At 42.8% G+C, this 26,163-nt stretch overlaps 1 non-coding gene across 1 annotated transcript; it reads right to left on the reverse strand.

The window, feature by feature from the left end:
* Positions 1-13,091: 13,091 nt before the first annotated feature.
* Positions 13,092-13,195, reverse strand: LOC120252029. Its single transcript, XR_005533582.1, has one exon. It is a non-coding gene; the product is annotated as a small nucleolar RNA R71 (small nucleolar RNA).
* Between the last annotated feature and the right edge of the window lie 12,968 nt (positions 13,196-26,163).

The raw sequence follows: 26,163 nt of genomic DNA on the forward strand, positions 1-26,163 counted from the left end.
TCCCTTGATTTTATACCCCTCTCCGTATTTTAGTCTCCACTTGTAGTTATCTTATTTAAATTAATAGATTAGAGAAACCTTTCGAATCTGTCGGCTAGACAATAAGCGAAGAGGAAGTAAGGGTAGATCCTTGGGCCCAGGGAATACGACCCTCTCGTGCTCGCACGAGAGGTATTACTTGACGACTCCGTGCACTAGCGGATCGCACTCATCAAGTTTTTGGCGCCGTTGCCGGGGACCCACAAGGAATACTCGGAAAACTTAGAGTTTATTGATTTAGCTATTGTTTCTTTTATTTTGTTCATCTGCTTCTTTTTGTACATATATCTCCATTCATTTGAAATTATTCTCCACTATAAATATTTCTTTTTCTTTGATATTTCCTAATTATTCACTATCCATTATCATTATGGATGCAGCTAGCGTTTGGAGTGGCGCCTCCTATTTGCAAGTCCCATATTCGGATCCGCCACTTGAATCTCTCATGGAATTTGAATTAGAAGGAATGACGAGTACCCATATTTTTGACATTTGGAGACGGTCTGAGCGTTACAATGTGGCCGGAGCTGTACCATTGGGAGAGCATGGTGTGCAAGACCTATTCACGCATTATTTGAAATCCGATAGTGTGTTGCCAGTAGTGGAGCTTATCCCACCTAATCCTTCCCCCATCCCTATTCATGAGAAAGTGGGGAACAATTCTGATGCCTTTGGCATACCAGTTCATCAATATGATGAGGAAATAGATCTTTTGTCAGGAAGTAGCTCAGGATCATCCGAAGGTGAGATTCACGCTATAGAAGAGTGCATGGATAGTAGCAGCTCCACGGAAAACGTGTGTAGAGGATTCGAGGATATTGATCTGGGGAAGTTTGGGAGACTGAAATCATCGATTGAGGAACCGCCGGAACTAGAACTAAAGCCGCTGCCCGAACACCTGGAGTATGCTTTTCTCGCAGAAGGATCAAAGCTCCCAATTATCATCGCCGCCGACCTAACTCCTAAGCAAAAATCCGACCTTCTGAGTGTGTTAAAGAAGTATAAAAAAACAATTGCGTGGAAGATCTCAGACATTAAAGGAATTAGTCCTTCCTTTTGTACACATAAGATTCTCATGGAAGATAATCATAGGCCAACGGCTATACCCCAGAGAAGGCTCAACCCCAATATGAAAGAAGTAGTGCGCAGTGAGGTGATTAAACTTCTTGATGCAGGCATCATTTACCCTATCTCTGACAGTGAGTGGGTGAGCCCAGTGCAAGTAGTACCAAAGAAAGGGGGAATGACGGTGGTCACTAATGAAAAAAATGAATTAGTCCCCACTAGAACGGTCACAGGTTGGCGGGTATGCATAGACTATAGAAAACTCAATGATGCTACTAGAAAAGATCATTTCCCTCTACCTTTCATTGACCAAATGCTCGAACGACTAGCAGGGCACTCATATTACTGTTTCTTGGATGGTCTCTCCGGATACTTTCAAATCCCCATTGCCCCAGAAGACCAGGAGAAGACAACTTTTACATGCCCTTATGGTACTTTTGCTTACCGCCGTATACCTTTCGGACTATGTAACGCGCTAGCTACCTTCCAGCGATGCATGATAGCCATATTTGATGATCTAGTGGAAGATATCATGGAGGTTTTCATGGATGATTTCTCAGTTTTTGGTGATTCTTTCGACCTCTGCCTCAAAAATCTAGAGCGGGTCTTAGCCAGATGTGAGGAAACCAACTTGGTTCTCAACTGGGAAAAGTGTCATTTTATGGTCAAGGAAGGCATTGTGCTTGGTCATAAGATATCACAACAGGGAATTGAGGTGGATAAGGCAAAGGTTTCCACTATTGAACAGCTGCCTTCCCCAATGTCGGTGAAGGCCATTAGGAGCTTTTTGGGACATGCAGGTTTTTACAGAAGATTCGTCAAGGATTTTTCATTGATTGCCCGACCACTTACAAAACTCCTTGAGAAGGACACGACATTCAAGTTTAGTGATGAGTGTATGACTGCTTTCCTTACCCTCAAGAAAAAACTTGTTGAAGCTCCGATTATCGTGTCCCCTGATTGGAATTTACCTTTTGAACTCATGTGTGATGCTAGCGACTTCGCAGTGGGGGCAGTTCTTGGGCAACGTCGAGGGGGTCATTTCCACCATATATACTATGCAAGCAAGACATTGAATGGTGCTCAGGAAAATTATACTACCACCGAGAAAGAAATGCTTGCTGTGGTTTTTGCATTTGACAAGTTCCGTTCATATTTAGTGTTATCAAAAGTGATCGTGTTCACCGACCATTCCGCTCTAAAATATCTTTTGAGCAAACAGGATGCAAAACCGCGTCTGATCCGGTGGGTACTCTTGCTTCAGGAATTCGACTTAGAGATAAAGGATAAGCGGGGGGCCAAAAAATTGGCCGCTGACCACCTATCGCGCCTTGTGATCCCATTGGAGAGCACCAAGGAGAGGAAGGAGATAAATGATGGTTTTCCTGATGAGCAGTTGTTTAGCATTCGGATACTGAGAAAAGAAGAAACTCCGTGGTTCGCTGATTTCGCGAACTATCTTGCTGCAGGGACACGTCCTGTTGGGCTAACTTATCAACAAAGGAAGAAGTTCTACGCTGATCTGAAATATTACTTCTGGGAGGATCCTTATTTGTTTAGAACTTGCGCTGATCAGGTGGTGAGGAGGTGCGTATCTCATTTGGAAGGGTATTCTATCTTGGAGCACTGCCATGTCGGTCCCTCTGGGGGGCATTACGGTGCCAACCGGACAACCAGGAAAATTCTAGATGCAGGTTTTTATTGGCCTTCCATTTTTCAAGATGCACAGAAGTTTGTTCAATGCTGCGATAGGTGCCAACGGACTGGAAACATTTCAAGGAGAGATGAGATGCCACAAATCTGGACCCAAGCTTGTGAAGTGTTCGATGTGTGGGGGATTGATTTCATGGGCCCTTTCCCTAGTTCTCGTGGTAATCACTTTATTTTGGTAGCTGTGGATTATGTTTCTAAATGGGTTGAAGCACAGGCATCCCCCACAAGTGATGCACGAGTGGTAGTAAAATTTTTGAAAAAGCTATTCTCCAGGTTTGGTACACCGAGAACGATCATCAGCGATAGAGGGACTCACTTTTGTAACTCTCAGTTTGCAAGCACCCTGAAGCGATATGGAGTATCCCACCGGGCTGCAACTCCGTATCATTCTCAAAATAGCGGGCCAGTTGAAGTCTCTAACCGCGAATTGAAACGAATTTTGGAGAAATCCGTGAGTCAACACAGGAAAGATTGGGCAGATCATCTGGATGATGCCCTTTGGGCATATCGGACAGTGTATAAGACACCTCTTGGAGCAACCCCTTATCGGCTGGTCTACGGGAAAGCTTGCCATTTACCCGTTGAATTGGAACATAAAGCATACTGGGCTATTAAATAATTGAATTTTGATCCTCATCTAATCGGGCATAAGAGCAAGTTCCAACTAAGTGAGTTGGATGAATGGCGCACTATGGCGTATGAAAATTCTCTGCTTTATAAGAAAAGGATTAAGGAGTATCATGACAGACACATTAAACAAGGTAAGCACTTCAAGGAAGGGGACCAGGTTCTCCTCTTTAATTTGAGGTTACGACTCTTCCCTGGGAAGTTAAAATCAAGGTGGCATGGACCCTACACAGTTTCACAAGTCTTTCCCCATGGCGCCATCGAGATAACTCATCCGGAGAAAGGCACATTTAAGGTTAACGGTCACCGATTGAAACCATACCTATCTTGGAGCACTTCTCTTGGACTTGGAGGTAAGTCCCCACCATTTGATCCACCCTGAGGTAAGTATAAAGGTACGTCGATCTAATGACGTTAAACAAGCGCTTCTTGGGAGGCAACCCAAGTTTTTAAATTCGTCGTCTTTAAATTTTTGTATTTCTTTTAGTTTCTTAGTTGTGGTTGAATGCATATGCTCATGAAGTTCTCATATTTTTGTTGTCATGCTCAACTCATGCTTAGGCTTTCTTGTGTAGCTTTGGCCTTGAATTAGTATTGTTTAGTTGTGTTTTATTGTCATCCTGGCGCTTAAATGGTTGCAATTCGTATTTTATTGTGTTTGCAAGAGGAACCATACCAATTTTTAAATTTTCTAGGTCCATACGGGCTGTATACGGCCCGTATGGACACTTGTGGCATGTTCCGGGGCCTTGTGGCCCTCCTTGCGGCCGCATGGAACCCCTCGCGGGGTGCTTGTGTGCGTGGGCTGAGAGGCTCACGGGCGCCATGCGCCCGAATGGGCGCCCGTGAGGCTCTCGGCCTTACTGGTCGTGCGCGGGCTGGGGGGCTCACGTGCGCCATGCGCCCGCATGGGTTGGGCAGCCCATTTAAGGGGGCTTTGTTCCCCTTCCTCTCTTCTCCTTCTTCTCCTCTTGTTTTCCTCTCATCTCTCCTTCACTCTACCTCATTTCTCCACCATTTTTTTCTAGTTTTTTCTTCTCTAATCACCTCTCCTCCATCTTGCAAACTTGCTCTTGGGTTTTAATAGAAGTTTTATCAACCTTTTTGCCGGATCTCATCACCTCAAGCCTCCAAGCTCTAATTCTAGGTTTTGCTCCAAACTTGGGGTTCATTGTGTTTTCATTCTATTTTTGATGCTTGAATGATATATTTGGTTGTTATGATGTGGTGGTTGCCCAATTCTTTGAGTTTTTCCTTCATTTGTAAATTTTGGGAAGCTTGTTGTGTAGGAGAAACTCTTGCAAAAATTTTTTTCGGGAGTTCTTGTAGCAATGGCTGAAATTTTCATTCTTCACATTAAAACTGTTGTGTTTTCCATTTTTCCTTGATTCCATGATGTTCTAGTTACCTCCTATGATTGTATTCCTAACAATATCGGTTTGATCACTTGTTTTTGTGGTATAGGTAGGCCGATCAAGCGAGTTTTATCAAAACGGTCACAACACGATGCGGCATCAAGTGGAGTGCCATCCTTTGCCTTACCACAACATCGGGACTTCTCACGGATTGTTGCCTCTTCTCCTTTACCCTTTGCTGGCAATGACTGCACTTTCACTGAACACTCTTCATCAAACAATTGGGGCAGTCTCTTTATCATTTACTTATTATGGATTCTCCACCATGTTCTGCTGATTAGTGTACATTGAGGGCAATGTACGATTCTAGGTGTGGGGATGGGTTATTTGCATGCTTCACCAGTGATAGCTATGATATATTGTTAGGAACCTCCTGGCTTGAATGAATGATAGTAATGAGTTGTAAGGTTATTTGTGCTATAAGGAAGTCGTGTTTTTTTCTTTCTAGTGCTTTCTTCACAGCTTTTGACACGGTGTTTCTACCTCGTTTGACCTCGCTAACCCATCGCTTTGATTTAAAGTGTTAGAATGGTAAATTCATCCCTCAATGGTCTTTTTAAGAGCTTTTTGGTCCTTTTGTTCATTTTTGCTTTTATCCCTAAGTGAAGTTTTTGCATGAAGGTGCTCGGGAGACATGTATATATTTGTTATCTTAAAAAAAAGTCTATGTCGAGTATTCCTCCTGCTAATTTAGCATGAATGCGTCTATGTAGACTCGTAATCAAGTAGGTTGGGTGGCTCTTGTGCCTAATCAGCATGTGCATCCTTCTGAAAGATTATAAATATTTTGTGCAGTCGACGTTAGCCGGACTTGAGAGAGAAGTATTTGTTCTCCTGGACTCAATCATGCATTCACTTAGATACTAAAGTGTTGAATGTGGACCGAAGGACTCTTGACCTACTATTGAGGGTGTCTTTAACATTTTTAACACTGGTAGTCATTGAACGTGGTGTGAATGGGGAGGGCGAGGGATAAAGCATACACACACTCACGGGAAAGCACTCTAAAGGAATCATGACTATCTCTACTGAGTCGGTTATTGTACAACTCACTTTCTTGAATTCATTTCATCTGTGCCTGTGGGGTTCTTCACTATTTGAGCTTGAGGTCGTACATTTAGCCGTTTATCATTTTGCCCTTATTCTTTCATGTGTGTTTGCTTGGGGACAAGCAAACGCTTTGGTGTGGGGATATTTGATAAACGCCTAAATGTATGTATTTTATATGTATTAATCTTGTATCTTTTATGAATATGTTAACGAATTGATGCCCGTTTTATGTCTAAATTGGTTATTTCGGTGTTGCAGGTCTTAAATGAGTCAAACAATGCTCAAAAATGCAAATCGGATGAATTCGACATCAAAAACGGCATTTTTGGGGTCCCGGCACTGTAGCGGTACTGTAGCAGGTCATTGTTCCTACTGCGAGCATTTGGCTGGGAGTTTCACGGGCTCCATGCGCCCGCATGGATGCCCGTGAGGTTTGCTGGAAATTCTCAAGTCTCAGCTCTGTAGCACCGGCAGGTTTTTTTGGGTATTTGGCTGTGAGCTTCACGGGCTCCATGCGCCCGCATGGACTGACGGGGTATATAAGAAGCTGATTTCTTCTAGGGCAAGGGGAGGAGTTTTTGGGAGAGTTCTTCAAGCCGATTTTCACCAGTCTTTGAGAGGCAAGATTACATGTTTTGGAGAAGGGAAATCTAAGGGAGAAGCTCGGATTTGGCTAGATCTTCATCGATCTCTTCTTTGGGAGTTTGTAGACGACGAGGGAAGCCGCCCCCATTGCGGCGTCCGTGGAAGCCTTTCCACCTAGCTTGGCTTGTCTTCCTTCTTCCATTGTTTGAGGGAGTTTTTATTATGCCATTTGTAGTTGTTTGCATGGATTTGTTGCTTGGATTTGTTTGTATGGACGAGTAGACCCCAAGGTCACCGGATGCCGGTGAACCTTAGGGGTGAACTTGTGTATTTGGATGATTTAAGTTTGTTTATTGCAATTGTTGTGTTTTTGAGATTCATTCTTGGTGCATTTGATGTGTTTCTTACATGAGAACTCCGTAAAACCAACCGCTAGGTTGTACTTGGTAGCGTGACCATCGCCCTTGTACTAGACACACCAAGTTTGAAGGGATTCATGTACGAATACGCCGTGACCATCGGGTTATTCTGCACCCTCCACCATTAGGGCTAGACCAAGTTGTGTTCCGGCTCTAATTAGGGATTTCCCCACTTGTTAATGCAATCGTATGAGGATTTGATCGGAAGAAATTCTGTGTCAATACTTATACCGGATTAGGGGTCCATGGCCGTGTCCATCGGGTTGACCTAATCTAGGAAATCTCTAGGTCCAAACCTTCAATTGCATGACATTCTTAGCATCCTGTGCACTTTAGTAACCCCTAGGGAATCCGCATCCGTGACCGTTCCTTTCCCCTGATTTTATACCCCTCTCCGTATTTTAGTCTCCACTTGTAGTTATCTTATTTAAATTAATAGATTAGAGAAACCTTTCGAATCTGTCGGCTAGACAATAAGCGAAGAGGAAGTAAGGGTAGATCCTTGGGCCCAGGGAATACGACCCTCTCGTGCTCGCACGAGAGGTATTACTTGACGACTCCGTGCACTTGCGGATCGCACTCATCAAGCTCTCCATGGAGCACAATATAAATGATAATGAAATCAAATGTAGAAGCAAACAATCCATAGGAAAACCCTCTCAATAGTTATGATGATGGTCTTGTGGAGAGTCCTCTACTCGTCGTCCAAGGATCCCTTTGTCTGGTATAAGATACGCCTCGCCGAATCAGTGCCTACGAAAGCTCTCCCACTAACCTTCTTCCAAACGGAGCGTGATGTCAGAGCCATAGAACGTCCTCAATTCCCTAGCCAATACCTCTCGAAACCCTAGCTGAAGCCCTCTCTCAAGATGGGGAAAAGATGGAGAAAAGAATGCTGAAATCATGGCTGAAATCGGCTTTGAATAGGTTGAAATCAGGCAACCACACGGGTCTGTCGATTTTCCATACTCCCCTGTGGAATTTCCACATGGGCATCAGTAATTTCCACATGCCCATGTGAATTCTCTGGCATTGTGATTTTCAGCCGGTTGTGAATAGTAACAACTACAGTAAAGTGCTGTATTAATTTGCTACAGTGCGCGCCAAAAACACTCTCGAATCCAGTTTTCATCGAGGTAACATAAACGGGCACACGTTTATGCCGTAGATCGCACGTCTTCTTCAATTAAAAGCTTCATTGGTGGAGATCTTGTTATCAATTCACAAGTCGGGTTACGCAAATGTGACTTCCTATATGCCCCTCCAATTCATTGTAGTGACTTGAATACATGGAGGTTTGCACACATTCATGTATTTTTTGGAGTCCCACTTGTGTCCTCGCATTTGTTCCTTCCAAGATTCCACCAAATAATGTGTAAATGATCCACTTTGGTCTTCTATTCCCAACACTTTGCTTTACAGCCCCTACATGCACAAAAAGAACACAAATACACATGCATTAGCACTAAAATCGATAAAAAGTAATGCAAATCATAAGGAAAGAACACTCGTATTCTTATCACATGAGCACTTATCAAACTCCTCCACACTTAAGCTTTTGCTTATCCTCAAGCAAAGAAATACACATTGAAGCATAAAAGAAGGAAATATTGAAAGTGCTCGGCCTTAGGTTCACCAAAGTATGCAAGGAGGGTATTCTACATGTAAGGGGAGTTTTAACATTAAATACAAAAATTAATGCTCTAGCTAAAAAAACTTGAATAAAAAAGGATAACAAAACCAAAATCGTGTAAGTGTGTGTAAACTCACACAATTCAACCCATGGTATACTCCTCAAAATTCTAAGTGTAAGGTACTTATTGAATTACAAAGCATAACTGAAAAATAAAAAGCGGTAGTAGCTTCACACATCCTCGAAGGTAACCCTTTCCGAGCGGCCGCTAAGGTGGCTTTCATACTTTTGAGGTGGTAGCTCTTTTCTACCGGGGTGGTAGTTTCACACATCCAATGAGATAGCTCTTTCTCTCATTAGGGGCATAACTAGTATCCGACTTACGAGAGTAGCTTCATACATCATAGGTGGTAGCTCTTTCCACCCCAAATGCATAACTAAACACTATATTTCTCTTTCTTTTCCTTTTTCCATTTTTTTCATTTTTCTTTTTTTCTTTTTCCTTTTTTAGCAAAATAATATAAGAAACAAAAACTAAGGAGTCTCTTAACTAACAAACTTGAGTTTCCAAAATAGTTTCATGAGTGAGTAGTGCAACGAGAGTCAATCGGGCAAATATTCCTAGAAATTCAAGTAAAAACAAGAGCATAAGAACATTCAATGTTAAAAAAATTCTCCTAAACTCAAGAATACAAGCATTGCAACAAAGGTGAACAACCAATGGCCTTGAGAGCATATATGTCAATAAAAAAACTTGTGTAAAAGACATGTGCAACGTGAACTCCCCCCCATACTTAAGATGTAAATTGTCCTCAATGTACCATGCAAGCACAATAGAAAATAAAGCAATCAAGTATATATGTGGGAGTGGCAATTGAAACAATACTCCCTTGACTCCTAGTGTTGTGTTAGATGGAGCTAAATCCTTGGGAGTAAAGTTCCAACAGGCGTTGAAGCATACACCGCACACATTGGCCGTGTCCGTAACTAATTCTCATTTCCCATATTGATAAGACCATCTGTACACATACACAAAGGCGTTTAGTGGAGCTCAGCAAAAATAAAAACAACTCGAGTATACAAAGATAAAGCAAAGAAATACAACTCGAGACAATGAAAATAAAAAATAAACTCAGAAGGAAGATCCTTTCTGAGAAGTATAAGCCCAAACTAAAATACAAAAATAAGAACAAAGAAAAGTAAAGACGCATCAAGGGTCGATGTCATGCTCGGGCTCCACTATTGCTGCTAATGATGATGATGTCGGTGCTGCCAAATGAACAAAGATTAGGCGAAGAAAAGAGAAAAAGGAGTTTACCGACGAAATGAGAATGAAAGACTAGAAAACGGCCAGAAAACTCAAGTAACAATCCTCTAAAATAACGGTGAGAGGTCAGGAGAGTGCAAGGGTGTTCTCTGAGTGAGTGGGAGTGTGAAGATAAAGAAAACCAAAAAGATTATAAAGAAAACCCGCAGCCATTGAGTTTCTGTAAATCCACACGGGCGTGTTTAAATTACCCACGCCCGTGTATCTCCACAGGAGAGACTTCACAGGAGCAGATGCACGCCCTTGTGCGCTCTCGAGAAGAACACTCATATGTTCTGAACGCATATGCACGGGTGTGCGGAAATTACCCACGCCTATGCGCCCGACCCACAAGGGCAACAACAAGCCCCTGTGTACTCTCTGTTCAACCGAGAAGAATCACTAAGTGTCTTGCACGCCCATGCGGAAATTCCGCACGGCCGTGGGCGTTCACAGGCCCAACTCACAGAGACGAACACACGCCCTTGTGTCTTCTTGGGATAAAGAGGACTCGTCTATAGATAGTGGCATGGGCATGTGGAAATTACCCATGCCCATGCGCTAGATCCACAGGGGCAGCCACATACCCCTGTGGCTTCTCTGCCAACCCGAGAAAAATACTAAGTGTTTTGCACGCCTGCACGGAAATTCCCCACGGGTGTTGACATGTACGTGGTCGAGCTAACACGAGCACTCGCACTGCCCTGCAGTGTATTCCCTGTGATAGAGAGGATCTCTTACATAGAGATTCGCATGCAGCGTGTTGATAAGTGCTTGTGTGATAAGAATGCTGGCGTTCTTTCCTTATTATTTGCATTACTTTTCGTCGGGTTTTTAGCACTAATTTGTGTGTATCTATGTTCTTTTACTGTGATTGGGTTCTAAGGGACGATTAGGAAGGAAAGAAGCTATTGTGGATCGTAATGCACCAAATTTGGAGGAAATCTTGCTAAGGTTCAAACGCAAAGACATAGGTCGGATGAGAGATGCTAGAGTGTGTGCCAACCTCCTTGTACTTCAGTTAGCACAACCATTTGGAGGGGCACAAGGGCGATCACACTTTTAGCGCTCCATTTTTGTGCACATAGAGTAAGATCCTTACCAACTTGTCCGTTGTTGAAGAAGCAAAAGCGATCCACGACGTGAACGTGTGCCCGTTTACATTACCTCGATGAAAGCCAGCCAGCCGATGAAGCAGTGAAACAGAGAAGCCACAAGGGAATGTGGAAAATCCACACTCCCGTGCGTTATTCCCACAGGCCCGTGTGGAATATCCACATGGGCATGTGGAATCCGGATTCCAGCCCTATTTAAGGCCGATTTTAGCCCTGATTTCAAGGGCTTTTTCTCCGTCTTTTCCCTAATTAGAGAGAGTGCTGCGGCTAGGATTTTGAGAGGTATTAGTAAGGGATTGAAGGAGGTTCTACGGCTCCGACATCGTCATCTCATTAGGAAGAAGGTTGGTAAGGGGAGCCTTCGCCGAGTGATTCGGTGAGGCGATCTTATACCGGATGAGGAGATTGTTGCAACGAGTAGAGGACTCTCCACAAGACCATCATCAAGACTATCGAGGGGGTTTTCCTATGGATTGTTTACTTTTGCATTGGATTTCATTATCGCTTTGTATTGAACTCCATGGAGACTAAACCTCTAGTTGGTATTTGGGTGTTTGTGAACCCTAAGATGTATTAGTTTCTTTGAATCCCTTTCTTATGCTTTCAATTAATTGATGTTTTTGTGAGTTCTAATCTTGAATATTTGTTACTTGAATACTTTCTTAGAGTGACACTAGGGTTGAGAGTTCATCTGGTTACCCTTGTGAGTGAATGACACACCACGAGAGTTAGACGAAGCTTGATTGGAGAGGGTTGAGAGGGTGAGTCCAGAGGTAAAGGAGCTTCCCCTTTCCCTCCAAAGGTGATAGATTCTACCTCTGTCGTCCCGGTTCTTTCTGGCTATAATAGAATGAATGGGCTAAGGGATGACCCTCCGCTGGGCTTAGTTGCAAATGCAACGGAGTGAAGCATTGAGGTGATTTTAGCATGTAGGGCTTAATTGTGGCCAAGGACCTCTCTTTTGGACAAAGGGTTAGGTCTATAATTAGGAAGAGATTTATCCCTTGGAATCCCCAGAGTTCATTGTAATTCTATGCGAATATGAGATGTTGAGATTGTTTGATTTCTCCTCCGGGACATGTGTAGAATTAGGCATGGTTGATCTTAGATTTGGAGCCATGCAGTTAAGGATGTCCACGACTCACCATTGCATTAGTTAGGAAGCATAATAGATAGTTCTTGCACTTGAAACTATTGTAATAAGGAGATAAATACCGAGTACCCCCATCTTTATCGATTGCCTTACCTTCTCCTCATTCGTGCTTTCTTTTCTTGTTGATTTTTACTTTTTGTTATTTCACATTGCTTTGATACACAAATCACTTTCATATTTCACTTAGCTAAGAGATAATATAATTATTTTTATTTCCTACTCCTTGTGGATACGATACCCCACTCATCTGTGATTTATTACTTTGATAACTCCGTGCACTTGCAGGAGCTACCCTGTGAACTTTTTTCGCCATTGCCGGGGAGTAGGTGTTTAGAGATACTTTTGCACTTTTTATTTTTCTTAGCTATTCATCTATTCAATCTATTTCACATCTTCTTTTGTATCATCATTCTGATTTGTTTTCTTTCCTTCATACAGCTTCAAATTGATGACCCGAGGGAACCCCTCAATATTGATTGAAGGAGATCTCGAGCTTAAAAGAACACTTAGAAGAAAAGGGAAAGGACCGTGGAAGAACACGTCTAATTTAGTCTGATTTTGGAAGTTTAAGGGTCGATAATATGGCTGAACAAAATGAGCATGAGAGGACACTCTCTGATTATGCCAGACTTTCAGTGTTGGGGACACAATCGAGCATTATGCGTCCCCCGATTACAGCTCAAAACTTCGAGCTAAAGCCGGCATTTATTCGCATGTTGTAGCAATCCGCACAGTTCAATGGTTTAGTCGATGAGGATCCAAACAGTCATATAGAGAACTTTGTCGAGGTGTGTGATATGCTCAAGATAAACGGAGTAACGGATGATGCCATCAAGTTGAGAGCCTTCCCATTTTCCCTTAAGGGGAGAGTAAACCAATGGCTACACTCATTACCTAGAGCCTCGATCACCACATGGGAGGAGATGGTAGAAGCTTTTCTTGCCCGTTATTTTCCTCCCAGAAAATCTGCAAAGCTTAGGAATGAGATCTCATCCTTTGTATAGTCGACTGGAGTCTCTATTTGAGACATGGGAAAGGTTAAAGGAGCTCCCTGCAAGTGCCCACAACATGGATTTCTGAGTGGATGATTGTTCAAACCTTTTTACAATGGTTTAAATCCGAGTACAAGGCAACTCTTGGATGCGGCAGAGGAGGTACCTTAGGCAGAGAAGACCCCGATGAGGCCCATCAACTTATTGAAGAAATGGGTTTAAATAGCTAGCGATGGAATGTTAGAGAGAGAAAAAGGTGGTGGGCTCCATGAGATAGATGCGAGAAATTCATTAGCGGCTCAAGTCGAATCATTAAGTAAGAAGTTAGATGTTCTAACTTTCAATAAAGTGGCGGCCGTGACAAATTGTAGCGGATGTGGTGGAGGGCATGCTTCCTCGACTGTCCGATCTCCATTGGTGATGTATCTTCGCTTGAGAAGGTTGATTTTTGTAGGTAATGCAATGAGGAACCAAGGGAATCCATATTACAACACCTACAATTCAGAGTTGGAAGAATCATCCCAATTTTTCATGGAGCAACCAAGGTCAACAGAAGGCTATGGGGCCACCGGGTTTCCAACAATAATAAGCCCCAAACATCAAGAACCGAGTTTCAGGCTTGGAGACCCGTATGACCGACTTAGAGAAAGCCTTAACCAGATTTGTGCAATCTTCAAATTCAAGGTTTGAATCAGTTGAGGCTATACTTCACAATCACACCGCTTTCTTGCACAATCTTGAGATTCAAGTGGGACAAATTGCAAAATCTCTAGCGGAGAGACAACAAGGAAGCTTACCAAGCAATATCCAGACGAAACCTTGAGAGCATGTGAAGGCGATCACTTTGAGAAGTGGTCATGAGGTTGAAGGTAAGCTTCCGAGTGAGAAGCCCAATGTAAATGCACCCGAGGTCTTAGAGGTAGGAGAGGGAACAAGCAAAGAAAAGGAGGTGGCACCTCCACCTTTCAAGCCAAGAATTCCTTATCCCTCTAGGTTGAAGAATGACCAAGCGGATGAGTAGTTTAAGAAGTTTCTGAGTTTATTCAAACAACTCCATATCAACATTCATTTTGTTGAGGCATTGTCTCAAATGCCTAAGTATGCCAAGTTCTTGAAAGATTTGTTGACCAACAAGAGGAAGTTAGAGGAGAATGCTTCTGTGATTCTAGATGTATCTTGCTTGGCGGTCTTGCAAAAGAACATGCCGAATAAGAAGAAAGACCCGGGAAGCTTCATCATTCTGTGCACATTGGCAATTTAGGTGAAAAAATGGCATTGGCAGATTCAGGGGCAAGTATCAATGTCATGTCGTACACCTTCTTTCAGAAACTAGGCTTGAAAGAGCCTCGGCATACTTGGATGATGTTGCAATTGGCGGATCGAACGGAAATGTTTAATCCAGACCCGTATGAAGTTTTATTCGACCAAGAAGAGGAGATTGAAGAAGTAATGATGCTTGGTTCGACTGAAGAGGTATCGTCTACCCCGGGGATCTTGAAGAATGTGCTTTGCGAGATGAAGAGGGTGAGGAGATGGCACCGGAAACACTCCGTGACTGTTAGAGGTGTGCGTAAGATGAATAAGTTAGATGAACCATTGCTAGGTGGTCCCAAGCTTGACAATTCACCCTCTACTCTCAAGAGACTTTTGCTCATCATGCTTTCAAGCCATTGGTAAAGGGCAACTTTTCATCTATGAACAACCATGAGGGTAAGACGAGGTACGTCATGCTTAGTGACGTAAAACAAGCTATTTCTTGGGAGGCAAACCCAAGGTTTTACTGTTTTGATTAGTTATAGTTTAGTTTTGCTTGAATAACTTGGCAAGTGTTGGTGTCCTCATTTTGAGCTGGTTGTTCTGTGTTAATTTTGGTGGATTTCTATGTCATTTTGCATTTTCATGAGGATATAGTGAAGATTTAGTCGCTTGAGCTTATTTATTTTTGTTTTTTCACTACTTTCGCTTCATGCATAGGCGGGAGCTTTTGAATGTATGAACATGTTCGTGAAATTTCTACAGAGCTTCTGCAAGTAGTTTTTCAGATATCCAAAGAGAACACATGGTCATGTGGAATTTCCAGCACGCACGGGGTTGTATGGCATGCTCATCCGTAGAAGGCACGGGGCATGGACTCACCCCCGTGAGTGACCCTGCGATTATCGTCATCGGCCCGTGCGTAGTTTTGCAAAGACCGGCGATTTTTCCAGAGCAGCATACGTGCATGGACACGCCACTGTGCAACCTTATACCAATGCACGCGCGTGGGTATTTTTCCACCACGCCCGGGCGGGATTTCGCAGACGATCCCTTCTCCATCCCGAGAGCGAGGGGCATGGAATGCCCTTGTGAGTTGCGCCTGTGATTGTCCACGGCGCGTGCGAAAGCTCTACACGGGCGTGCGGAACACTTAAAGATTTCTCTTGGTTGGACAGAGAAGGACAGGGGCATGTGGTTTCCCACGAGTCGGGCGACGGGCGTGGGAAATTTCCACATGCCCGCTGCGAGTATTTTTCGTAGTGCGATGGCGCTATCCCGAGAGAGCACGGGTGGTCGCATGCGCGCCTCGCGGCTCTTCCCCGTGGGCGCACGACGAAGGTAATTTCGCACGCCGTGCGGATGTCGATGAATGCCAAGGGCGCGACTTCTTTTTAAAGAAGATATGTTTCTCTTCTTGTACACACCATCCACTTGTCTGATAACACTCTCATATCTTTTCACAACTTCATTGCGCCAATTTGGTGGGATTTTTGTGAGGTTTTCCGGCCGAATCTTAATTTCCTCATCTCAACTCATTGGTAAAGTCTCATTTTTTATTTCTTCATCAATTCATGATTTAATTTGTTGAATCTTGCCATACATGCTTCGTTTCTGCATTTAAGAGGATTATTGATGTTTAGAACGAGGTTAGAAGTAATTTCACTGTGTATTTTCGGGTTTTTAGGCGTGCCGCGTGCGGTTTTCACGCCCTGTGGATGCACATAACCATGTGGATTTCTGCGAGCATTGTTTAATCAACTTGTTTGATGGGTTTTCTTTCCAATTTTGTAGATTATGGCTCCCTCGATTTAAGAAGCTAAGTTGATAAGAGGTCGATCGAGTCATCTTCCAATACAGATGGGTAGTGAGTTTCTCTACTCCCGAGCATCGAGGGCTCGCTTTGTGCGCCCTCATCGAGGCTTCGGTTCGGGCAGACTCAGTTTTTGGATGTCAGTATACTCCGTGAGTTACAGCAGGGGGATACATTTGCTAACGAGGTCAAGGGCCTCGTCTCAGTAGGGGGATGCATTCAGTTATTGACAATTAGAGAGCCAGCTATTCGAGAGCTCACACTGGAGGTGTTGTTTTTATTCGAGTTTGATAGATCGTATGAGAGCTTCGACAGCTTGGACACTATACAGTTCAGAGCACTCGGACGCCACCATACTATGAGCGTTACTCAGTTCTCGATCATGCTCAGTTTATACAAGGAGGTATTCACGGACACTGAGGAGTATGCTCACTACCTAATGATTATCCTGGAGTTTTGACCCCTCAGAGAGCCTACCGAGTACTGTGTGGTCAGGGTCAGTACGAGCCGGGAGTGTCCAAGGCCACGTGCCTTTCCCCGACCGCGACACCTGATATCTTCACGCCATTATGAGTAGGTCGGTGAATGGCCGTGGTCGATTCATCTGGGCCACATCCTTGCTGAGTACATTCATCATCAGGGGCATTACGCCAGATTGGGAGTGATTTTCTTGGGCCCTTACATTACAAAGGCTAGTCATGGGCATGGGTCTCTTGGATGCAATTCTACGGATTAGAGAGGACTAGTACTCCTGCTCCTTTGAGTACGGAGACGTATGAGGTTGATGGGCATGATCCGTAGGATTCGGACGTGGGTTTATGCACTAGTGCTACCACCTCGAGACGAGTGAGGATGAAGGTGATGAGGCCGAGGCATCTTAGCTTAGCTCCCGAGCCTCGACCAACACCGATGGAGATCGAGGGTACCTCCGTGGCGAGAGGATGCACCCACCCGACATATAGTCTTCACCTTCTCGAGCCCATGATCGCTTTGAGAGGCTCGAGTGCCGGTGGGGTTGGTACGGATAGAGATCGCCGAGGTCCGCTCAGAGATTGCAGAGATCAGAGCTGTGCAGGTTACTCAATACACAGAGCTCATGGCACATTTCGACACACTGCAGCAGATTTTATGAGCGAGGCGCCGCCTCATCATTCGACCTCCTGCAGCTAGAGGGCACCCTCGGCTCCTCCAAAGCATCTCCTTCACCACCACCACCATCACTCCGCTCCAACACCCACAGATCTACCACATGCTCCCTCACCAGAGAGCGAGACCACTGCGAGAGGAGTCGAGCATAGCACTTGCGACACTTGATTCATCTTCTTTATTTGAACTTTTATTTTTGGACATGTTATCCTCATAAAGGACTTCTTCCGAGTTTAGTTTTTGTTATGTCTCGAGTTGTATTACTTGCTCTATCTTTTATATACTTGAGTTATTTTTCTTTTATTGAGCTCTACTGAACCCCTTTGTATATGCCTGTAGATGGTCTTGTCATCTTGGAAATTGAGACTTTATCATGGGCACGGCCAATGTGCTTTCGGTATTTGGCCAGTCAGCGAGCTTCACTGAACCCGTTGGAACATCACTCCCAAGGATTTAGCTCCATCAAATGCAACACTAGGAGTCGTGGAGTATTGTTTTTAATTGCTTCTCCCTCATTTGCACTTTATTAATATATATATATTTTGAGTGAGCTTTGCATATATACATTGAGGACAATGTACAACTTAAATGTGGGGGAGTTCCTAGTGCACATATCTTTTACACAATTTTTTTGATTGATACATATGCTCACATAGCCAATGATCTTAGTTGTAATAATGGTATTCTTTATTTTTAGGAGAATTTTTTTAACATTGAATATTCTCATGCTCTAGTTCTTGCTTGAATTTGTAGGAATTTTGTCCCGATTTATACTTAGTTGCACTACTCACTCTTTTAAACTCTTTTTGGAAACTCAAGTTTAAGGATAAAGGGACTAGTTTTAGTTTGTTTCTTGTGTACTTCAGTAAAAACAAACAGGAGAAGGAACAAAATGATTTTATTGTTTAGTTATGCTTGTTGGGTGGAAAGAGCTACCACCCATGATGTATGAAGCTACTCTCATAAGTCGGATACTATGTTATACCCTAATGAGAGAAAGAGCTATCTCATGGGATGTGTGAAAGCATCCACCCCGTCTAGAAAGAGCTACCAACTCGAAAAGTGTGAAAGCCACCTTGAAACCGCTTGGGAAAAGGGCTACCTTAGAAGATGCGTGAAGCTACTACTTTTGTGAATTTGTTGGTACTTTTTGTAGTTAAATAAGTCCCTTATACCTAGAACTTTGAGGAGTATACATGGGTTAACTTGAGTGAGTCCACACACTACACAATTTTCGGGTTTTTATTGTCTTTTTTTATTCAAGTTTTTAGCTAGAGCATTGATTTTTCGTATTTAGTGTTGAAATTTCCCTTGCTATTAGAATGCTTTCTTTGCATGCTTTGGTGAACCTAAGGTCAAGCACTTCCAAATATTTCCTTCATCTATGTATACAATGTTTTTAATTTTTGCTTGAGGACAAGCAAAAGTTTTAGAGATGTGGGGACTTTGATAAGTGCTTGTGCAATAAGAATGCGTGGCGTTCTTTCCTTATGATTTTACATTACTTTTGTAGGGTTTTAGCACTATTATGTGTGTGTATCTATGTTCTTTTATGCAGATTGAGTTGTAAGGACGATTAGGAAGGAAAAAGCCATTGTGGATGCGTAATGGACCAATATTGGAGGAGATCTTGCAAAGGTTCAAATCGCGAGCATAAGGTCGGATGCGAGATGCTAGAGTGTGTGCCAACCTCCTCGAACTTGGTTAGCACAACTATTTGGAGTGGCTCAAGGCGATCACGCTTAGTATTCCAACTTGTGCACATAGAATAAGATCCTACTAACTTAGTCCCATTGTTGAAGAAGCAAAGCGATCACAGACGTGTTACATTACCTCAGCGAAAGCATGGACTCAGAATACTTTGTCTGAGGGATTGTGGCAGGTTTTGTTGATAGCCTGACCAGAAAGCGATAAAGTGAGCCACATGGGCGTGTGTAAATTCAACAACGCTGTGCATTATTCCCATAGTGCGTGTGGAATATCCACATGGGTGTGTGGAATCCGATTCGAGTCCTATTTAAAGCGATTTCGGCTTTCACGATTTCAAGGGCTTTTTCTCCATCTTTTCCTAACTAGAGGGCTGCGGCTAGGGTTTTGAGAGGTATTGTGCAGGATTGGAGGAGGTTCTCACGGCTCCAACATCGTCATCTCATTAGGAAAAAGATTGGTAGCAGGAGCCTTACGTCGAGTGATTGCAGGCGTGTCATCTTATCTGAGACGAAGAAGATCGTTACGAGCGAGTAGAGGACTCTGAACAAGACCATCATCATGACTATCGGGGTGTTTTCCTATGGATTGTTTACTTTTTGCATTTGATTTCATTATCGTTTTGTATTAAACTCCATGGAGAGCTAAACCCCTAGTCGGTATTTGGGTGTTTGTGAACCCTAGGATGTATTAGTTTCTTTGAATCCCTTTATTATGCTTTCAATTAATTAATGTTTTGTGAGTTCCAATCTTGAATGTTTGTTGCTTGAATACTCCTTAGAGTGGCACTAGGGTTGAGAGTTCATCCGAGTTACCCTTGTGAGTGAGTGACACACCACGAGAGTTAGGCGAAGCTTGATTGGAGAGGGTTGAGAGGGTGAGTCGAAGGTCTCGAGCATCCCTTTCCTCCGGTGTGATGGATTCTACCTCCGTTCCTCGAGTTCTTTGCGACCACAATAGAGTGAATGGGCTGAGGGATGACCCTCCATGGGGCTTAGTTCGAGTGTGCAGTCGGAATGAAGCGTTGAGGTGATTTTAGCATCTAGGGCAGTAATTGTGGCTAGGGACCTCCCCACTCCTAGACAAAGGGGTTGAGGTCTCATGATTAGGAAGAGATTTATCACTTGGAATTGCCAAAGTTCATTGTAATTCTATGTGAGTGTGAGGTGTTGAGATTGTTTTATTTCTCCTTCGGGACATGTGTCGAATTAGGCATGGTTGACCTTAGATTTGGAGCCATGTAGTTAAGGATTTCCACGACTCACCATTGCATTAGTTAGGAAGCATAATAGAGAGTTCTTGCACTTGAAACTATTGTCCTAGGGAGATCAATACCCGGGTACCCCATCTTTATTGATTGCCTTACCTTCTCCTCATTCGTGCTTTCTTTCTTGTTGATTTTACTTTTGTTATTTCACATTGCTTGACACACAAATCACTATTCATCTTTCACTTAGCTAAGAGACAATATAAGTATTTTTAATCCCTACTCCCTGTGGATACGATACCCCACTCACCTGGGATTTTATTACTCCCGACAACTCCGTGCATTTGCGTAGTATCTCACGTGTGGAAGTACCCACGTCCGTGTGCCGTTCACAGGTCACCACGTGAACGAGTCCATGCCCTGTGTGCTCTCGGGAAAAATGTGCTAAGTCTCACGTAGAACAACACACGCCCTTGTCAGTAATTATTCACTGGGCGATGCGAAATGACAAAAGGTCGCTCGCGAGGGGTAGCCACCAACACTTAAAGTCTTATTCACACAAAAACTAAACTAGACACTAGAAAACATTAAACACTTGGGTTCCCTCCCAAGAAGCACTTGTTTTACATCACTAAAGCTTGACGTATCTCTTCCTTAACTTATGGAGTCTTGAAAAGAGTGTGTTCCTCCCAGCTAGACATTGCATAGCTACTTTCTTTAAACCAAAAATCTACTTGCAGGGTGTAATTTTTGTTGGAGAATCCAACCATCATACCTTTGGCCTCCAAGGAAACAATTTGGGTTGGGAATTGTCCAAGCTTAGCACATGTGGGTCATTGGATGGCTTCAATCTCCTACCCATGTCTTCTTCCAAACCCAAAATCTCTTTCTTACAATCTATGAATTGATCGATCCCAAAGAAAGGTGCTTTTTCTATTACCTTAGGATTTACTTCTTCTTGTGTATTTTTAGCTTGAAATGAACATGACACTAGCAAATTCTCTTGAAATTTTTCTCGCTCACAAGCACAATCTTCAGTGACATAATCCAAAATCTCAAAATGGTATTCAACTTCTTTCTTTTCATTTTCTACACCAATGTACTCAATTTGCAAAACTTCTTCATTGTCGTTCACTACCACATCATTTTTGCATGGAACTTGAATTGCTTACTCAACTACTTGTTGTTCCTTAATGAGTGTGTCAAGTATCCCTCCTAATAAATGCTCAAAGATTTTAAAGGAAGCTTCATGACATCTAAATGTGGTGTTCATATTTTGGACGTTGACATCGGTTGCTTTAACAAAATTTGCTAAAACTTTTTGCAACTGAAGTGCATCCTCTCCAAGCATCTCACCCTTTTGACATTCTTCTTGAGGTGCTTCCCAATGTTGTCCAACATTATTCCATAATAAGTTTGGGTAGCCCACTTCTGTTGGATGATATGTGTTGTAACATGGATTGCTCTGTTGTGAAGTAATAATTCTATCAACTTTTTCATTGAGAGCTTCGACTCGAGAATATAGAAAGGCAATAAGCGGATCAATTTTCACTGTGGGGCATGTGAAAAAGTAACTACTACAGATCACGCATCAAAAACAATCCCGAATCCACTTTTCATCGAAGTAACATAAAGCGAGTACACGTTTAAGTGGTAGATCGCATGTCTTCATCAATCAAAAGCTTCATTGGCGGAGATATTGTTATCAATGCACAAGTTGGGATACGCAAATGTGACTGCCTTTGTGCCCCTCCAATTCATTGTACTGACTTGAATACATGGAGGTTGGCACACATTCATGTATCTTGGAGTCCCACTTGTGTCCTCACGTTTGTTCCTTCCAAGATTCCAACAAATAATGTGTAAACGATCCACTTTTTGCTACTATTCTCAACACTTTGCTTCACACCCTACATGCACAAAAGAACACAAATACACATGTATTAGCGCTAAAATTTGATAAAAGTAATACAAATCATAAGGAAAGAACACTTCATATTCTTATCACACGGGCACTTATCACTAATCGTGGTGATGGTCTTGTGGAGAGTCCTCAACACGTCGTCAAGGGTCCCTTTGTCCGACCTAGGATACACCTTGCCAGATAAGTGCCCGATGAAAAGCTCTCCCACTAACCTTCTTCCAAATGAAGTGTGATGTCGAGCCATAGACCCTCCAAAATCCCCTAGCCAATAACTCTCAAAACCCTAGCTGAAGCCCTCTCTCAAGATGGGAAAAGATGGAGAAAAGAATGTCTGAAATCGGAGTCTGAAATCGCTTTTTAATAGGCTGCAATTGGGCATCCACACGGCCCTCTGAGCGCCCCTGTGGATTTTCCACATGTGCGTGTAAAAATTCCACACGCCCGTGTGGATTCTCATTTTATTATGGCTAGCTCAGTGAACATTACCTACTACAGTGATTTACTATAGTGCCTGCTATAGTACCAGCCCCGAAATACTTCTGAATGCACACATTCATAGAAGTAATGCAAATGGGCACACATTTAGCGTCATAGATCGAGCTTGCTTCTTCAATAACAGACAAGTTGTTGGAGATCTTCTTATAAATGCACAATCCGGAGTGCTTGAATTTGACTGCCCTTGTCCCCCTCCAAATTGTTGTTCTCACTTGAATACAAGGAGGTTGGCACACATTCTCCCATCTTGAGCCCGACTAATGTCTCCGCGTTTGATCCTTCTCAAGATTTCCTCCAAATGGTGCATTTACGATCTAAATTGGCTCTTTTCTCTAATATCCAGCTTCACAACCCTACCTGCATGAAAGTAATATAAATACACACATATTAGCATTAAATCCCGATAAAAGTAATGCTCATCATAAGGAAAGAACACTTCGCATTCTTATCTCACACACACTTATCAAATTCCCCCACACTTAAGCTTTTGCATATCTTCAAGCAAAAAATAAAACATTATATGCATGGATGAAGGAAATATTGGAAGTGCTCGGCCTTAGGTTCACCAAAGCATACAAAGAGAGCATTCTACAAGTAAGGGAAATTACAACACTAAATACGAAAAATCAATGCTCTATCTAAAAACTTGAATAAAAAAGGACAACAAAGCCGAAATCGTGTAAGTATGTGAACTCACTCAAGTCAACCCAAGTATACTGCTCAAAATTCTAAGTATAAGGGACTTATTTATCTACAAAAATAACAAAACAAGAACATGGTAGTAGTTTCACACATCCCCGAAGGTAGCCCTTTCCGAAGCGGCCGCTAAGGTGGCTTTCAGACTTTCGAGGGGGTAGCTCTTTCTACCGGAGTGGTAGCATTCACACATCCCATGATATAGCTCTTTCTCTCATTAGGGCATAACTAGTATCTGAATTATGAGAGTAGCTTCATACATCATATGTGGTAGCTCTTTCCACCCCAAATGTACAACTAAACACTATATTTCTTTTTTTTATTTTCCATTTTCCAATTTTTTTTAGAAATAACAAAAGAAACAACTATAACTAGTCCCTTAAACATCGAACAAGAGTTTCCAAAAGAGTTTAATCAGTGAGTAGTGCAACAAGTGTCAATCAGGCAAAAATTCCTTAAAATTCAAGCTAAAAGTAGAGCATGAGAACATTTAATGTTAAAAAAATTCTCCCTAAACTCAGGAATACAAGCATTGCAACTAAGGTGAACCAGTCATTGGCTATGTGAGCATGTATGATAATCTAAAGTAAGAACAAGAGATGTGGACTATGAAACTTCCCTCCACACTTAAGTTGTACATTGTCCTCAATGTACACATGCAAGCTCACCGATAATAGATATCAATCAAGAACAAATATGGGAGAAGAAATCAAAACAATACTCCCTTGACTCCAAGTGTTGCATTTTATGGAGCTAATTCCTTAGGAGTGAAGTTCCAACAGTATCAGTAGACACACAAGTGCCAAAGCACCTTGGCCGTGACCATCACTAGTTCTTAATTCCCATACTTGAGCAAGACCATATCCATGCATACATGAGAGGGATTCAAGAAAAGCCCAATTAAACAAAAACAACTCGAGTATATGAGATATAGAGCAAGAAATACAACTCAAGGCAAAATGAGAATAAACTCAAAAAGGAAAGTTCTTTCGAGGATAAAAAGTCCAAAATGAAATACAGAACTAAAGATAAAATCAAGTGTCGATGTTGCACTCTTGCTCTGCTACTGTTGCTATTGCTAGATAGTCAAATGGCGCTGGTGGGTCAGGTGAGGGTGATGAAGTAACGTCTCGCTTAAGGAACTACTGTAATGTGTCGAAATGTGCCATGAACTCAGATGAGTGTAAGCGCTTACGCAGCCTTCATCTCCGCAATCTCTAATCGGACCTAGCGACCTTTGTCCGTAGCATCCCCACAACACTCTCGAGTCTCTTGAAATGATCATGGGCTTAAGATGGTGAAAACATGCGTACTGGTGTTGGGTCCTCTGTTGTAGGAGGTTTATCAGTCTCCATCGTTGTCTCCTGAGGCTCGGGAGCAGGCTGAGAAGCCTTGGCATCATCACCCTCATCCTCTGCTATCTTTCGAGTAGGTAAAACCAAAACATATACGCCTATTCGAACACTTCGGATCATGCCCATCAATCTCATCATCTCTAGACTCTGAGGAACAAGTGTACTCGTCTTCTCGGCCCCGATAATCGCATCCAAGAGACCCATGTCCATGACTAATCTCGTAATGTAGGGGCCCGAGAAGATCGCTCCCAATCTAGCATAATACTCCTGATGATGAATGTACTCTGCAAGGATATGCCCTGGATGAATTGGTATGCATTGCATCATCGAATACAAGTACAGAATCTCATGCTGGCTCAAAACGCCCATGCTATCACAATGGCCACTCACCGACCTACTCATAATAACATGTAAATATCGATATGCAGGTCGGTAAAGGCACGTGGCCTTGGACACCCGTGGCTCATACTGACTCTGACCACACAGCACTCTGTAGGCTCTTTGCAGGGTCAAAGCTCTAGGGTAATCGGTCTGTAACTGAGAATACTCCTCAGTGTCTGTAAAGGCCTCCTTGTATAAGCCAAGCAAACTTGAAACCTGAGTGATGTTAAGGCTATGATGATGTCCAAGTGCTCTGAACTGAATGGCATCGAGGCTATCGAATCTCGCATAGGATCTATCAAACTCAAAGGGTGACAAATCCTCCAGTGTAAGCTCACGGATGGTTGGCCCTCAAGTTATCAATAACTGGCTCCAACCTCCCACTAAAACGAGATCCTCAACCTCATCGATAAACGCATCTCCCTGCTGTAACTCTCATAGTATGCTCATTTCTAGGAATAGAGTCTGTCCGAACCAGAGTCTCGACAAGCACACAAAATGAGTCTAATGCTAGGGATAGTAAAACTCATGCCCTCGGACTCGAAGGATGACTCCCGCGGCTATTTGTCATCTTGCTTCTTTGACCTAGGTGCCATAACCTGCAAAATTTTAAATAAAATCTATCAAATAAGCTAGATAAGTACTGCTGCAAAAATCCACATGGTCATGTGGAATTTCCGCATGCGATGTAGATCCATGGGGTGTGAAGAATGCACGCCGTGCCTCAAAAATCCATAAATACACCGTTAAATCACTTCCAACTTTGTTCTAAAACATGCATACGTATTTCAATTGCAAGAACGAAGCATTTTTTTAACTAGTTTCATTGATTAAAATCAAGAATTGGCAAAGAAAAATGAAGATGAAGCTTACTAACGAATTGAGACAAGAAAACTTGAATCGGCCGGGAAACCAAATGAGAATCTCCTAACAAATGGCAGTATGAAGTCGGGAAGAAGCGTTGAATTTGCTTTTTGGCAAAATAGGAATCGGTGAGGATGAGAAGAAATGATGATTCTTTAAAAAGGACTCGCCCCTCTTGGCGTTCTATACATCCGCACGAACGTGTGGAA

This window comes from Dioscorea cayenensis, chromosome 20 (assembly GCF_009730915.1).
Source record: "Dioscorea cayenensis subsp. rotundata cultivar TDr96_F1 chromosome 20, TDr96_F1_v2_PseudoChromosome.rev07_lg8_w22 25.fasta, whole genome shotgun sequence".
Classification (NCBI taxonomy): domain Eukaryota; kingdom Viridiplantae; phylum Streptophyta; class Magnoliopsida; order Dioscoreales; family Dioscoreaceae; genus Dioscorea; species Dioscorea cayenensis.